This window comes from Chiroxiphia lanceolata, chromosome 2 (genome assembly GCF_009829145.1).
Source record: "Chiroxiphia lanceolata isolate bChiLan1 chromosome 2, bChiLan1.pri, whole genome shotgun sequence".
Classification (NCBI taxonomy): domain Eukaryota; kingdom Metazoa; phylum Chordata; class Aves; order Passeriformes; family Pipridae; genus Chiroxiphia; species Chiroxiphia lanceolata.
Window position 1 is genome coordinate 4,312,453 of NC_045638.1, and position 14,579 is coordinate 4,327,031.

General features: G+C 45.0%; 1 long non-coding RNA gene across 1 annotated transcript; it reads right to left on the reverse strand.

The window, feature by feature from the left end:
- Positions 1-691: 691 nt before the first annotated feature.
- On the reverse strand, positions 692-9,180 carry LOC116782109. Its single transcript, XR_004355122.1, has 4 exons — positions 9,083-9,180; positions 7,261-7,325; positions 3,699-3,916; positions 692-722 (listed from the first exon to the last, which is right to left on the reverse strand). It is a non-coding gene; the product is annotated as an uncharacterized LOC116782109 (long non-coding RNA).
- Positions 9,181-14,579: the final 5,399 nt, after the last annotated feature.

Genomic DNA, 14,579 nt, shown 5'->3' on the forward strand with positions numbered 1-14,579 from the left:
GTCTGTAGGGTCTGCAGGGAGGGGACAGAGGATGGACCAGGCTCTGCTCTGGGGGGCCCAGCAATGGCACAGGAGGAACGGGCAGGAACTGATGCCCAGGAAGTTCCACCTGGACATGAGGAAGAACTTCTTTGCTGTCGGTTGATCACACAATGGAACAGATTGCCCAGAGAGGGTGTGAAGTCTCCCTCACTGGAGATATTCCAGAACCATCTGGACACAATCCTGTGCCATGTGTTCTGGGATGACCCTGCTGGAGCAGGGAGGTTGGACCAGATGAGCCACTGTGGTCCCTTCCATCCTGACCGGTTCCTATGATTCTGTGATTCCGTGATTCTGTGACTCAAAAACTTCAGAGAAGGACATGTCCCATGTAACAGAGTAACAGGAGAAAGAACTGAATGATTTAGAGACCATCATTCTGTCAAGATGTTCTGGTGATGAACAAGGACAGTGAAACATATGTTGTTTGAGTAGTCACACAAACCTCAGGGAAAACATATGATACAAGTCATGCCTTTCAGTGTTCATAAAACATAGCAGCTACTCAGACATGTGCCATAAGGACATGTTTTCCCAGGCTTAAATGGGTGACTTTAATGCCAGGTATCACCACCGTCTCAGCCCTTCATATTCTCTTTTGTAGACAAATGTGCTCTTCTGTTTCTTTTTCTGGTAACACTCCATCAGTGCCTCTTCATTTTCCTTCTCTGGTTTTCCTCCTAGACAAAAACCCAGAGAAAAAGGACTACTGGTATCCACCAAGATGTGTGCAGACTCCAGCATCATAAAACAAGCTCATCTTTCCCTACCTCTGCAATCCAAAAGATGCTCTGGCACTAAGTTTATCTTTCAAGATAAAGTTTACCTTCTCAGAGAAAGCCCACTGTGTATGTACTTTGCAGGGTCAGCCAGCAAAGCCCCCTTCACCATAGGTGTCAAGACAAAAGATGAACATTGTGATGCCTTCCCTGCCCTCAGTTTCCTCAATAATCTTGGGGTGCAGTTAAGGTCACCTAGGGCTGCTCCTCCCTTGCCTGACTTGTCCAGATCAGAGAGTCACTTCCTCCTTTAACCAGCTTTTTCTGACCTTTCTGCTATGGAAAGTCACCCTGTAGGTCTCCTCTCACCGGTTTTAAACATTAGAACCACCCTAATTCCTCTGGTCTTCTTGCTGAGAAAGTCCAACCAAGACAGAGGTGTTTGGAATAGTGGCTTCACATAGAAAGGAGCCTTATGTGTGATATGGAGTTGTTTAGAATCATAGAATCATGGAAATGTTAAGGTTGGAAAATACTTCTAAGATCATCAAGTCCAACCATCAACTGAGCACCACCACCACATTCACCACTAAATCCTGTCCTCAAGTACCCTATCCACATGTTCTTTGAACAATTTCAGGGATGGTGACTTCACCACTTCCCTGTGCAGCTTGTTCCAAAGCTTGACAACCCCTCCCATGAAGAAATTTTCTCTAATATCCAATCTGAACCTCCCCTGGTGCAACTTGAGGCCATTTCATCCTGTCACGACACTTGTTTCCTGGGAGAAAAGACAGACACCCTCCCAGGCACAACCTCCTGTCAGGTAGTTGTAGAAAGCAAGAAGGTCTCCCCTGAGCCTGCTTTTCTCCAGGTTAAACACCTCCAGCTCCCTCAGCTGCTCCTCATCAAACTTGTGCTCCAGCCCCTTCCCCAATTCTGTTGCCCTTCTCTGGACACGCTCCAGCACCTCAATGTCTTTGCTGTGGGGAGAGACCCAAAACTGAACACAGGATTCCAGTGCCAAGTACAGGGAAAAAAGCTTTGGGAGTGGTATAGATGCAAAACTAGTCCTCACTCCATAATAAACAGAGGATAAAGACAGTGTTTTTCTGCGCAGTTACAATTTTTTTTCAAACTTTCAGTATTTGAATATCATCAAGTTAGGGAGGATGTTATGGCTTATGCCAGGGTTTTCACATCAATTCTTATATTTTAACCTTTAAAAACGAGGAAGGAGAGAAGTGCTGACATGATGGTGGGTCTGTTTGCTCTGACCATTTCATCCAGAACAGTTGCAGCCCCTTGCAGAAAGCAGTCAGGGGGTTGATCCTGCAGTGCAAACCTGCAGAAACTTAACTGACATGGCACAGCTTGAAGGGATGTTTTGTGAGCTTATGCTCCTCATTGCAGAAAGCAGTCTTTGGCATAAGTGATGGATGGATGTGATAACTACCACTACTTCTTTTTACTTGCATGTCATTAATGTATTACCTCTTAATGTTAATAAAATACACACAGTAAACTTTACAATGTAAATCTTCAGCATCATAAAGGCCCTTTTCATGTGAGTGGGTACTGCAGGTACCTATAAATTTAGATGGAAGAAGAAGCTGCAAGACAACAGCATGCCAAAAAGAGAAGGCAAAGGGTGAAAGCTTCCTGAGAACTGATAAGTCCAGGAGAACTAATGATCCTCTTGAACCTTCAAGAGTTGATAAACACAGGACCAAGACTTTGCTGCATTTGTTAAAGGTCACTTGCACACATGAGCATCAAAGGTCACTTGTGCACAGGAGCCACCAGGACATCAGTATAACCCTCTGCTTCTGAGCAAATGGCCTCAAAGCTGCTGCTCCAACTGGGAGCTGTATGATCCATGACTGTGCAAATGAACTGTGAATGTGCCGTGTGAATAGTTATGTACCATTAATAATAACGGCTTGTTTTGATCACTAATAACAGCTTAATGAATAATAAGCATTCTAAGAAATATTGTCTGTGATCCTTGTCTCCCACAGCTCACTTCCCTATCAGGGAAAAGGGAATTTACAGCATGAGAATGGTGGACATTTCATTTCAGCAGCCGAATGACTTCACATAAACAATGATAAGGGAGAAAAAAAAAAAATAAGGCTTTTTTTGTTGTTGTTGCACTGAAACCTGTTGACAGAACTCAAGAGCTTTATACAAGGACAGTATGATAGTTGGAAGTCATTTGAAGAGGAAGGGAGTGGAAAGGAAAGGGGAAGAAGTGGGAAGACTGCACTTCCTAAATAAAGACAGATGGTGCCTGTGGTTTCTTTTGTAGGTGTGTTCTTGCTTCCTTGGGTGCATTTGCAATTGAACACATTCTGGTCACCATCTGACACGTTTATAAAAAACTGCTTGCTGGATTGGTGAACACACTGATTTCTGCTGGTTTTCTTAAAGACTCCAGAACTACTGGGTAATAAAAAAATTGAAAAATCGCTTGTTTCTGCAGCTTCACTTTCTGAGACTTAATAAATAAATACCTCTCCAACATCCACACAATCCCATCCTGTTGTCTCCCATATAGCACTGTGTTGTGTTCCCATTTATAGCTCAATACATTCTCTTGTTCTACACAGGAAAGCCCAGAACATGGAAAGGCTGCCTGGCACCACAGCTTATCCCATCTGTAGCAGCTGGAAAACACAGAGGTCTGCAGAAATGAGCATTAACAAGTAACTAGACAGAATGAGAGACACAACTACGGTTATTTCTTGAAAGACAAGATGCATCAAGATGTTCTTTACAGCAGCAAAATGATCAAAAACACATGACAGCTTCTGCTTACAAGTATTCCTGTCATGTCACCCTTCCCTTTGTACCAAGTGCCTTCATTCCCTAGAAGTAGTTGTGTCTGATAAAGATTAAAAGAGAGGATCTAAGGCTCAGAATGTGTGTGCAAACCATCCTGTCCTGTTCCTGTCTGATCATCCAAAGAGAAATGTCCCAGGCTGCAATATTTGCAAGGCTTGCTTTGTGCTGCATTGTGTTCTCCAGCCCTTTTTTAGCTTGGGTTTTGTCCATTTCTGTAATATGGGAGGACAGAATACTTCATCCTCCCCTTTAAACTTCCAGTTCTGATTCATCAGCTGTATCATCAGGCTGACAGGTGATCTCAATTCCTTCAAAGAAAACATCCAAAAAATTAATTTTCTCTCTTTCTCTACACATTCCTGCATAACACTGAAAAAGCATAAGGGAGACAGCAAAGCTATACATGTTCACATTTCTGCTCCTCCCCAAGGGAGGTTGTGGCAAGGTGGGGATTGGCCTCTTCTCCCAGTGACAGGCCTCAAGATGTACTAGGGGAGGTTCAGGTGGGATATAAGGAGGAATTTCTTCACTGAAAGGGTTGTTAAACACTGGAAGGGGCTGCCCAGGGAGGTGGTGGAGTCCCCATCCCTGGAGGTGCCCAAGGAATGACTGGACTTGTCACTCAGTGCTCTGGGCTGGGGGACAAGGTGGGCATCGGGCACAGGGTGGACTCGATGGTCTAGGAAGTCTTTTCCAACCATCACCTTGTCTACTGGACCACAGCATTAATTACGACATCCAGTCATTAGAAATTCATATATGAATGAAATGGATTCTCTCAGCTTTTCCCCTCCACATCCAGATGATTGACCCAGACAATGCCCTGACAAGGCATCCAACTACTGCCCCTACTGTAGACTTTGCTGTATTTACTATTTTATCCACACTCCTGTCCGCAAACGCATTTACTTTATTTATAAGACTATAATCAAGGCTTTCTTTAAATTGTGCAGGCCCAGAAAACTAGAGTAAAAATCTGAAGAAAGACTGCAAAGTACCATCCAGAGAAAAATAATCAGATAATGGCAGTAGAGGGATTTTTTTAGAATTAAACATGAAAAGAAATAAACTAATGCAGTATCCACTGCACTATCTATACTGCAATTAATTTAATTTATTTTATCCTGCATTGTATCATGAGTGTTCTGCATGCTGCAGAGTTTTGTTCTGAAAATGCAGAATTGCAGATTCAAAGTAGGAAGTGAAGGGGAGAAAATCAGAGTTTTCAGCATCAAAGATCATCACAGTGGAGGCCCTCGGGAAAGTCCAAGGAAATTATTTAGGATTAATACACAACTGTATTAACTGGAGGTTTCTGCTAAATTGATTAGCAGTGAAATTAGCTACATTAGCCTTTCCCAACTTTAGGCTTCAAATTGACCCAAAAGATTAATTTGGGCAATTCATACATCCCACTGCTGTTGCTGCTGTCTGATGGCTGCCTACAGGAGCTGTCACCACGCCGGGCAGACACTGCTCATGTCATTGCTTTTAAAAAGCTCTCTGTGCAGCTACAGGGGGTAGAAATACTGGGCTTGTTTCAGCCACGCAGACCTAGAGAAAATAGATGGCAAAAATCTCTTGCTCCTGTTGTGGGTGGCTGTTTCTGGCAGTGGGGGGAGTGTTTGATGACTGCACGGGAGGCCCTCGCTGCCCACAGCTGTGATTTCCTGCCCTGCCATCCACTTCAGAGTGACTCAGTGGGGATTGTGTACTGCTGAATGCACCCCCTGAATGATGAACTCATCCCTTTTTCCCTCTCCCAGAAAGGGCCTTTGTCCAGTGTAAAATGCACCCAGCTGCACAGCCAGCCAGGGAGCCAGTGCTAACATTTCCAGTCGCACGTGCTCTTCCTCGACACGGTGCCGTCCACCCACGTGGAGCTCAGGTCCTCCAGGCAGCTCGTTCCAAGGTTATACTGCTGATGAACAGGACTAACTATTTTTATTTATGATGTTAAATACACCCTAACAAAACTGGAGACCATTAGAGGTTTCCTCACTGAACGGAGCAAATAAAATGCATGAACTGGCACGGATCGATACGAGTTTATCACATCAAACACTAATTCAAAGACACAAAGCTTCATGCAGGCACATCATGCATGGGTAGGAGAGAGTTGCCTTGCTTTCCAGAGACCCTCAGTGGCCTGCTAGTTAAAAAAGAAATAACTCCTGGTAGTTCCCTTGGGCTGACAGCCACTGAGAGTCGCAGAATCACAGGATGGGTCAGGTTGGAAGGGAGCACAGTGGCTCATCTGGTCCAACCTCCCCACTTGAGCGGGGTCATCCCAGAGCACGTGGCACAGGTTTATGTCCAGACAGTTCTGGAACATCTCCAGCGAGGGAGATTCCACACCCTGAGGTGCCTTCATGAATGATCAGGTTGGGAGGTCCCCATGACCCTCACTAGAACAGCAACAGGAATTAATTTTAAATATCGACTCGCTCTACCTGTGCTGAGCAGCACCTGCTGCTGTGGCAGAGGAAAGCAAATATGTCTTTGTTTTTTGCATTCAACAGGATATATGAATACATAAATACCCCCAGGTATTTATGGGGGCAATGCTGGTACTTCCTTGCTGTGACTCTGTTCTCCAGTTTACACATCCATGCCCTAATCCAGGATAATCAGAACTGTGAGTTTTCCTTGCCTCTCTGGATCACAATGCCAATACTGTTCATGTCATATGAAATGTTCACTACAAAATGTTCACTGTCTTTTGAAGAACCCTGTCTTTTTTTGGAAGAAAAAGAAAACTCAGATAACTCCTCAGCTCAGGTATTCCCCACAGCAGCACTTTGCTCACACTGCTAAATCAAAGAGTATTATAATGCAAAGTAGCTCTGTGTCGCATATCAGCTTCACAAGAAACATCACATGAACCTGGAGCTCAGGCCAGCAATCATGAAGTTTGGATATCAAAGGTGTTTTACAATATTGTTCAAACATAATAAATACCTCAGGCAAGTTTTTCAAATCTGTCAACTGACTGAAAAATGATGTCCCATCAGAGGCTGCTGAACATGTTTCCCCCATCATCCTTACATGTTAGGAACAGTAATTACTCCTCAAACTTGGAGCCACAGGAAATGCAGCAACAAATCATATCTACATCCATCCCTAACTTCCACATACAGAGTAACATCATCCATTCCCATCCCACCTTGACAGTTTTAATGATGCTCTCCAGAAAACTGTGGGAAATAGAAAGCAATCCCTATCTCTCACACAGGACACAGTCCCAAAAAACCTCCAGTAGCAACAGAGCAAGGAGATTAATAAAGCTGTATTAAAAGGAAAATTGTGACAAAATCTTAGCTATGCCACTGCTACTTCTGTTTCACGTAGATATGTGTCCAGTTCAGCTGGAATAATCTTAAAGAGAATTAGAACGCATTACAGTTGTAGAAAATAATTCATGAAGACTGTAGGAGATCAAAAACTGGCAGTGACAGATGAAGTTCAGGTGGAGAAAGGCGTGTGACTCCATCTCCCCTCCTGTCAGACATCAGCACAGCTCCTCTCAGCATCGCTCAGCACCTGCAACAGTTTGTCTCCTGATGTCAGGCTGAACTGTCTGGCTGGCTGTCCTTGGGCTTGGTGGTGCTACCTGTTGGCTACCTTTGAAGTGGGGAATGGAGGGAACCACCTGCCACGTGAATTGTCAGCCCTGTCCCTAAGTTGCTGGGCTGAGCTCTCTTGCAAGCACAATGTCTGCAGAGGAACAGATAGGGGAGAAGACTATAATCTGTTACCATGAATTTTAATGCAGTGCTTTATATTTATACCCAAGCTATAGTCCATAAAACTGAAATGAATTTCTAATGCTGTAAGTATTATTTGCTATTTTCCATTCTGGTTGCCATTTCGTTCAGATTTTCTTTAATAATGCATTTTATAGGCCTGTACCTCTGCAGCTCCCCTCTGCCAGCTCAACTCCTCTGCTAACAGTAGCAATGCTTCACAAAGCCCTGTGATTTGAAGTGACCTTGGGACTACCTTTTTCCCTGTTCTCCCCAGGCTGGTAAAAATCGCAGCATTAACTGGAAGTAGCCCTGAATTCCCTGGCTTTTGTTAGCTTATCTCAGGTTCTCCCGACATGCATTTTTGATGTTTAATTTCTTTTGTATTTGGCCACCTCTCTAAACTTGGAAGGGGAGCAGAGCACCCCTCCCCAAACAGCAGCCAGGAGCATCACCAGCCACCTGCACACTGATGGGAAGCATCTCACCACTCAACCTCCCAATCATCACAACCACAACCATCCCCTCATCAGCACAGTTGTCACGTCCCTCCAGTCTCTGCCACGGTGCATAGATGAGGCTGCTAAAGGTTGCAAAGAGAGGCAAGTTGCTTAAAAGCACCCTGCTGCTGACTCCCTGCCTCATGACTGACATGCTGAGGATGCCACGTGTCAGGTGCCATTTCCTTGCCTGCCTCCCCAGGCAGGTACCCTTCCAGCTCATGGAATAAAGCCTCTTGCAAATTAGGAGCAGCAAGCCCTCTGTGCTGCTGTCTCCTCCTCTTCCCGGGTCTTGCCACTTCAGTTAAGCCCTGGAATTGTTCTTCCTGTTATTGCCTGGCATCCCTCCCTCTGTGGCACTGCTCTTCCCCATCCTCCCCCTCCATCTCCTCTTTCTTGGCTTTACAGCAGCAGAACTGTTTGCTAATGAGGGAAAACTCCCAGCTCCCGACGCCTCACCCTGCTGACATTCCCGAGTGTGGAGCCACGCTCACGCCGTGCACTTGCAGGGAGAGGGAAGCACTTTTGGCCAGGTGGGCCTTGCAGCTGTTTCTCCAGCTAAACTAATAGCATTTAACGTGCTCCCTTTGCAGCTGGATGCTGACTTAACTTTTCCAAGCAGCACATGGACAAATACTTGTTCAGGTTTGTATCACACACCCAGGAAAACCAACCTTTTCTCCCTCGGGAGAAATGCACCCAATTTGGCCTGTTTTGTCATAAAGGCATGAAGAAGAAGACACCAAAATAAATTAACCAAATGTGGTTTGATGAGTTAAAAATTGCTGTCAGTCAAGCCCAGGTTGGATGGGGCTCTGAGAAAGGTCTAGTGGAAGGTTCCCTGCCCATGGCAGGGGGTTAGAACTAGATGATCTTTAAGGTCCCTTATAACCCAAACCACTCTAGGATTCTATGATTCTATGAAATTAAGGAAGGCCCCTGTCTGTTTAGTAGTGACTCAGCAAGCAGCATAACCTTCCTGGCTTGACCTCCCACGATACAGAGCCCATATAAGCAGTTTTAAAGCTAAACAAACACTAAACAAACATACAGAGAACCTTATGAAACATTTCTAAAGCTGGTCTCAGGGCTTTGAAAGCATCAGTTTTAAGGCACGATTTACTGTCTGCTATCACAACAAAACAAATACCACAGATTAAAGCAAAATATGTCTGTGAATCTACAAAATATGGAAATAATGCACATGGAAAATGGAAATCTTCCTAACCATCTGGAGCCTAAGTGTTTACCATCAATACTGGATCCAGTAGCACTGTAGCTAGTTAGCATTTTGTCACTGATTTCACTAAGGCCAGGAATCATGGATAACCACAAGTGTTTGGAAATGGAAGCTCAGTATTAGGTAAGCAGAAGAACTCACTTCCAGCAATTATGAAGTCAGAGGTGTGCAGCTGCCTGGTTGATTTTATTTCTTTGCGTGCTAGACAGGAAGAAAAGAAGAATAAAAAAAACATTATTTCCTTTGCTGTTCCTCTTTAATCACTTTGGATAATTCTAAAACTCCTACCCGAAAATTATAATCATGTGTTGTGTAAGATACATGTCTAAGCAAGACAGAATCAGAAGTTGGAAGTTTGGAACTCACCGCTGAAAAAATATTATTTTGCGTCCTTTCATGCAAAAATCTGCATTTCATGCAAAACTCCCAGTAAAATATTTTCATTATGCACCGTGCACGCAGCACAAGCAAGTACATTATTCCCTTATCCTGCTCTGCCAGTGGGAATGACCCACATTTAACAAAGATCATGAGAGTTAGTATAGGCCTAAATCTAATAGACTGCAAGTTTTTTCTGGAAGGTAGGTGGCTTCTCTCCAGAGTTCCTCCAAATCCATCCAGAGATTGTCCAAACATCTCAAAGCTTTCCTCCTTCACATTCCCTTAACTATAAGACCAGAAATTGATCTTCTAAGGCTGCAAGGATGGCAACTGCATGCTCTGGTTAGCATGGGGAAATAAAGCAGCTGAAAAATCTAAACCAGCCCATTCCTGCACTTGGAAAGAGAGTTTCTTACCAGGTGGGAAGGTGGCAGCATGGAATCTGGATATGTTCTCAGGACAATCTAATTCTGACACTAAAACTCCAGCAGCAAAAGGGAGTATAGATCATTTAGTCACTACCCCCACAGATGCCTCTTCTAGGGACTGCATCACATCTGTGAGCTGTTGTCTGGTGTTTTGGATACCCTGGAGAGTCTCAAATGGCATCACCTGCCTGTGGTTCAGTGACACCATCTCTGCTTTGCTCCATGACCAGATGTGACCACAAGGAGAATGCAGGAAGTTCTTTTCTCCAGCCCCTTTTGCGACTTCTCAACGAAAAGGAAACCTACACCACAAAATCAGAGAATAACAGAATGGTTTGGGTTGGAAGGGACCTTAGAGATCATCTCATTCCAACCTCCCTGCCACAGGTAGGGACACCTTCCACCAGACCAGGTTGCTCCAAGCCCCGTCCATCCTGGCTTGGACACTTCCAGGGATCCAGGGGAAGCCACAGCTTCTCTGGGCAACCTGTGCCAGGGCCTCACCACCCTCACAGTGAAGAATGAGAGGCATTCTCTTACTTTGAAGATTGTCAACTGGCCAGACACCAAAAAACCCACAACACTAAATTAAATGCTACCATGGAGTTTCCACTCTCAAATCATTTCATTAAGAGCAGTCTAAGTGTTTACAATGAAGGAATATTATAGTGATATGAAGACAGGTGAGTGCTCAAATACAACCACATAGACTTTTCCATGTCTGTGCATCACACTGGTTTTTCAAGTGGTAGATGTCCCACTGGCTCCAAAAATACACGGTGACATGGAGGGGACAGAGGGTTGCACAGGTGCCTCAGGGAACATTTCCATGGTGGAGCTCAGTAGCCAGGGAGACTGAAAAGGTATGGGAGAAGAGCCTGTGGGAGGGGAGTCCAACACAGCAGGGAGAAATGTGAGAGGAGGCTGAGAGGAGGGATGTTAGGGCGTGCAGTGAGCGTGAAGGTGATGAAGAAAGACACCACGTCCATGCAGCCCCTCTGAAAGCAGCTGCAGGCAGGCAGATCCAGTGCTCCTGCTGCAGTCCATAAGCTCCACACAAATCCTGGGGTCCTCCCCCCTGCTGCAGTGCTCAGGGGATGGGAACACCTTCCCCTGCAAGGGGGGAGCCAGGGAGGGGTGAGGAAATGAAAGGACAGAGAGAGAGACACAGGTGGGTTTACACTAGGACAGGGCGTTTGAAATGGACACGACAGGTAGAAAAAACATTCCTGGCAGGAATCCCGAGGTGGAGGAATACAGTCTGTGTTCGGGGAGGAGAGAGAGACAATATTGCATCGCATTGCAATGACTTGGAGGGAGGGAAAGATCATGGGAGCTACGTCATGCAGGGGAGAATCCAAATGTGGGGTGAGCAGCGAAGCCACACGGAAGGAGAGGAAGGGTCAGATATCAGATGTGGGGGTGAGGAGAGAGGAACAGCGTGAATTCTTGTACAGAGTTGTAATAATCAAAACATTGGCAGGGCCTTAACTAGGCAGCCCTGCTGGGTGCCCAGATAATACAGCTGATTTTAATTGCTGATGTGTGCATTTTATGTCATTTGCCTGATGCACAGCCCTTTTATGACCGTTGCGTTTGACCACAAATCAACAGTCAGTCATAAAGCATCAGGCAAATGACCTCCTCCCCAAACGGGCTGTGTTATCTCTATTGATATTCAATATTTAGATTTTTAATGGAGATAGATGGATAGGCATAAGGACGGGAGCAAGGTGGGGCACAGAGAAGCGGGTTTGAAATAAACAGGTTGACAAAACATAAAGGCAGGAGGCAAGAGACAGATGAATAGTCAGGGAGGTGCCTGCCACCAGGGTAGGCAAATATCATCTGGAGTCAGGCTGCTTGGGAGAGGCTGATGAATGACAAAACTGCCAGGCAGCAGAGAAATATGAGTATGAGATAGGAAAAGAAGGACCAAAGAGACTGAAAAGAAAAATAATTTCATACAAAAATCCCGTTATTCCACCTTCCCCCTTCCCCTGGCCCACCACTCTGCTCCTTCCCACCTCTCCCCGTTTCCAAGGAGCGTGGTGTAAAAGGTTTGATTTCGGGACTAGCAGGCTACATGTTGTCAGATGTGGCATTGTTAGCTGGAGGTCTACAGGAGGATGCATATTGCTTCTCTCCCACCTGCTGTTCATTTCATAAACTGCAATCAGCACACAGTCAGTCAACACCTCTCTTGTTTATTATGTGGTACAGCGGGAGATTTCGTCAGACCTTTAAAGCACTGGACCAAATGCCACACATCCCAAGTTGTGCCAATGGGTGAGACAGGAGTCTGTGCAGCACCTGTGCCCTGGTTGTCCACAGACCTCACAAACTGATTTCTTCCTCATTCCTGTCCCTTTTAAATGCATTACTTTGAATTCTTTCACATTGCCATGAATTTCTCTTCCCATAGTCGCTCTTGATTCATGTTTTACTATCCATGCTCAGGCAAGAAGCTGTTTTAGAGACCAAAACTAGCATCCATTTCTGTCAAACAGGAACAAATGATTATTGCACTGTCAGATATTTGTCATACTAACAGTATGACACAGGAAGTGGATATTGGCTCTTGAGCCCCGGGGTCCCCAGAACAGGAAGGATGTCAACCTGCTGGAACAGGTCCAGAGAAGTTCACCAAGCTGATCTGAGGGATGGAGCAGCTCTGCTATGAGGGAAGACTGAGAGAATTGGGATTATTCAGCCTGGAAAAGAGAAGGCTTTGGGGTGACCTAATTGTGGCCTTCCAGGGAGCTGACAAGTTGGATGGAGTTCCAATCCCCCTGCCACGGGCAGGGACACCTTCCACTAGACCGGGTTTCTCAGAGCTCCATCCAACCTGGCCTTGAGCACTTCCAAGGATGGAGCATCCACAATTTCTCTGGGCAACCTGTTTCAGTACCTCACCACCCTCACAGTAAAGAATTTCTTCCCAATATCCCATCTAACCCTATTCTCTTTCAGTTTGAAGCCATTCCCCCTTGTCCTGTCACTCCAGGCCCTTGAAAAAAGCCTCTCTCCATCTTCCCCATAGGCTCCCTTCAGATATGACAGTGCTCTCCAAAAGCCCCAAGGAAGCAAACACAGGTTACAGAGCTGCATTGGGCCTGCAAAGCTGCCTGAAGGTGTGGCAGCCTCTGCTGAAAGCTTCAACATGCCCTGTCAGATTACAGGACTTACAGAAATATTGGCCCCTCTTTGAAGAAAAGGATACTACTGATCAGAAATTCCAGATAAACAGGGGAATTCCTTATTACTCCCCCTATATATGATTCCAGTCAAGGGACAAAGACTGTGTCTGAAACCTCAGTCTTCATGAGAGGACTAGGCCAATATAATCTTTAGCCCATTTTAGAGATGGCATCATTTGCCAGTTGAATATTTCACTCTCTGCAGATGTGAAATGATGACTTCAGCTGCAAGGTGGCAGATTCAGGTCTCCACCAATGACTCATGCTGTCTTTCCACATAAGAGTATGAAGTTTATGTGCTTGTCAGTGACATCTCTTAAGTGACCACAGACTCCAAAGTCAGAAATAAGATCTAAGAAATATCCTTCAAACATTTGTAGCTAGCAAACAGTATATGACCCCCTAGCAACATCTGTCTTCCAGTCCTTTTCTCATGGGTAATAGATAGAAGAAAAAGCAGTTGCTGCTCCCTGACATTCATGGGGCTCATGTGGTTGAGACCTGAACTGGGAATCTAATGACTGTTGGTACAAAGGACTCAGTGAGGTTTCGTGTGATTTGATTTCAGTCTTCCAGGGTTCTTTTTCAAGGGATTACATTCAAAAAGTTGCATTGCTCAACCAAGCAGAATTTAAAAACAAAACAAAACAAATGTAACAAATAAATTATTATTTTTTTAAAGTCAAACAAAAGGGAATTGTGAATCTATAAATCTAGTTCCTTATTCACGCATAGCTTTTATTAGGCAATCACATACTCTGATCTATAAGCCTTCTCCGAGTGGGATAAGACTAAGCACACACTACTGTGAAAGCAGGTTGCAAGATCTGCCTTTAGTCAGACTTTTCCAGCCTTGGTTCTCCTTTGATGTAAAATATTAAGTGCCCACTAGACTGTGGGCAGGTTTGGGGTTTGCTGACAAAGACCATGCCTGTATCCCACAGTATCCTGCATTCTCTTATTCACTGCAAAGGGTGGCAAAGCACTGACCTCCTCTGTCTTGGGAAAAACAAGAATGAGTGAATATTACATATCTTGGTTAGCATGAAGTGGCTCATCAGGATCTGGGTCAAACCACCTGCCTTAGCAAAGACAACACAGTATTGCTGACCCGACTTCAGGAGCTCCAACAGTGTGGAACAGGGATAGCACATGTAAGGGGTGGGTCTGGGCTGATAGAAACATGGAAACAGTAGAATGGAGGTGGAGAAGAAAGTGCCATTCACATTTTTTTTTGCATGAGAAAGTTGTTAATTCAGGCAGGAAGATGGATGTTATCAGGATGTTCATCTCAGGTCATGGGTCTCCGTTCCCTTTACCACTGAGGTGCAAAAGTGAGAGAGAGGAACAGGAAAGTCTGTGTGCCAGATAAAAAGGCACCTGGAGCCAGACCTGAACCAGACAGCCAACCATGACTGGTACAGACCATGAACAGACCATAATAGACCATACCCCTGCCTCAGGAGAAAGAGCTGC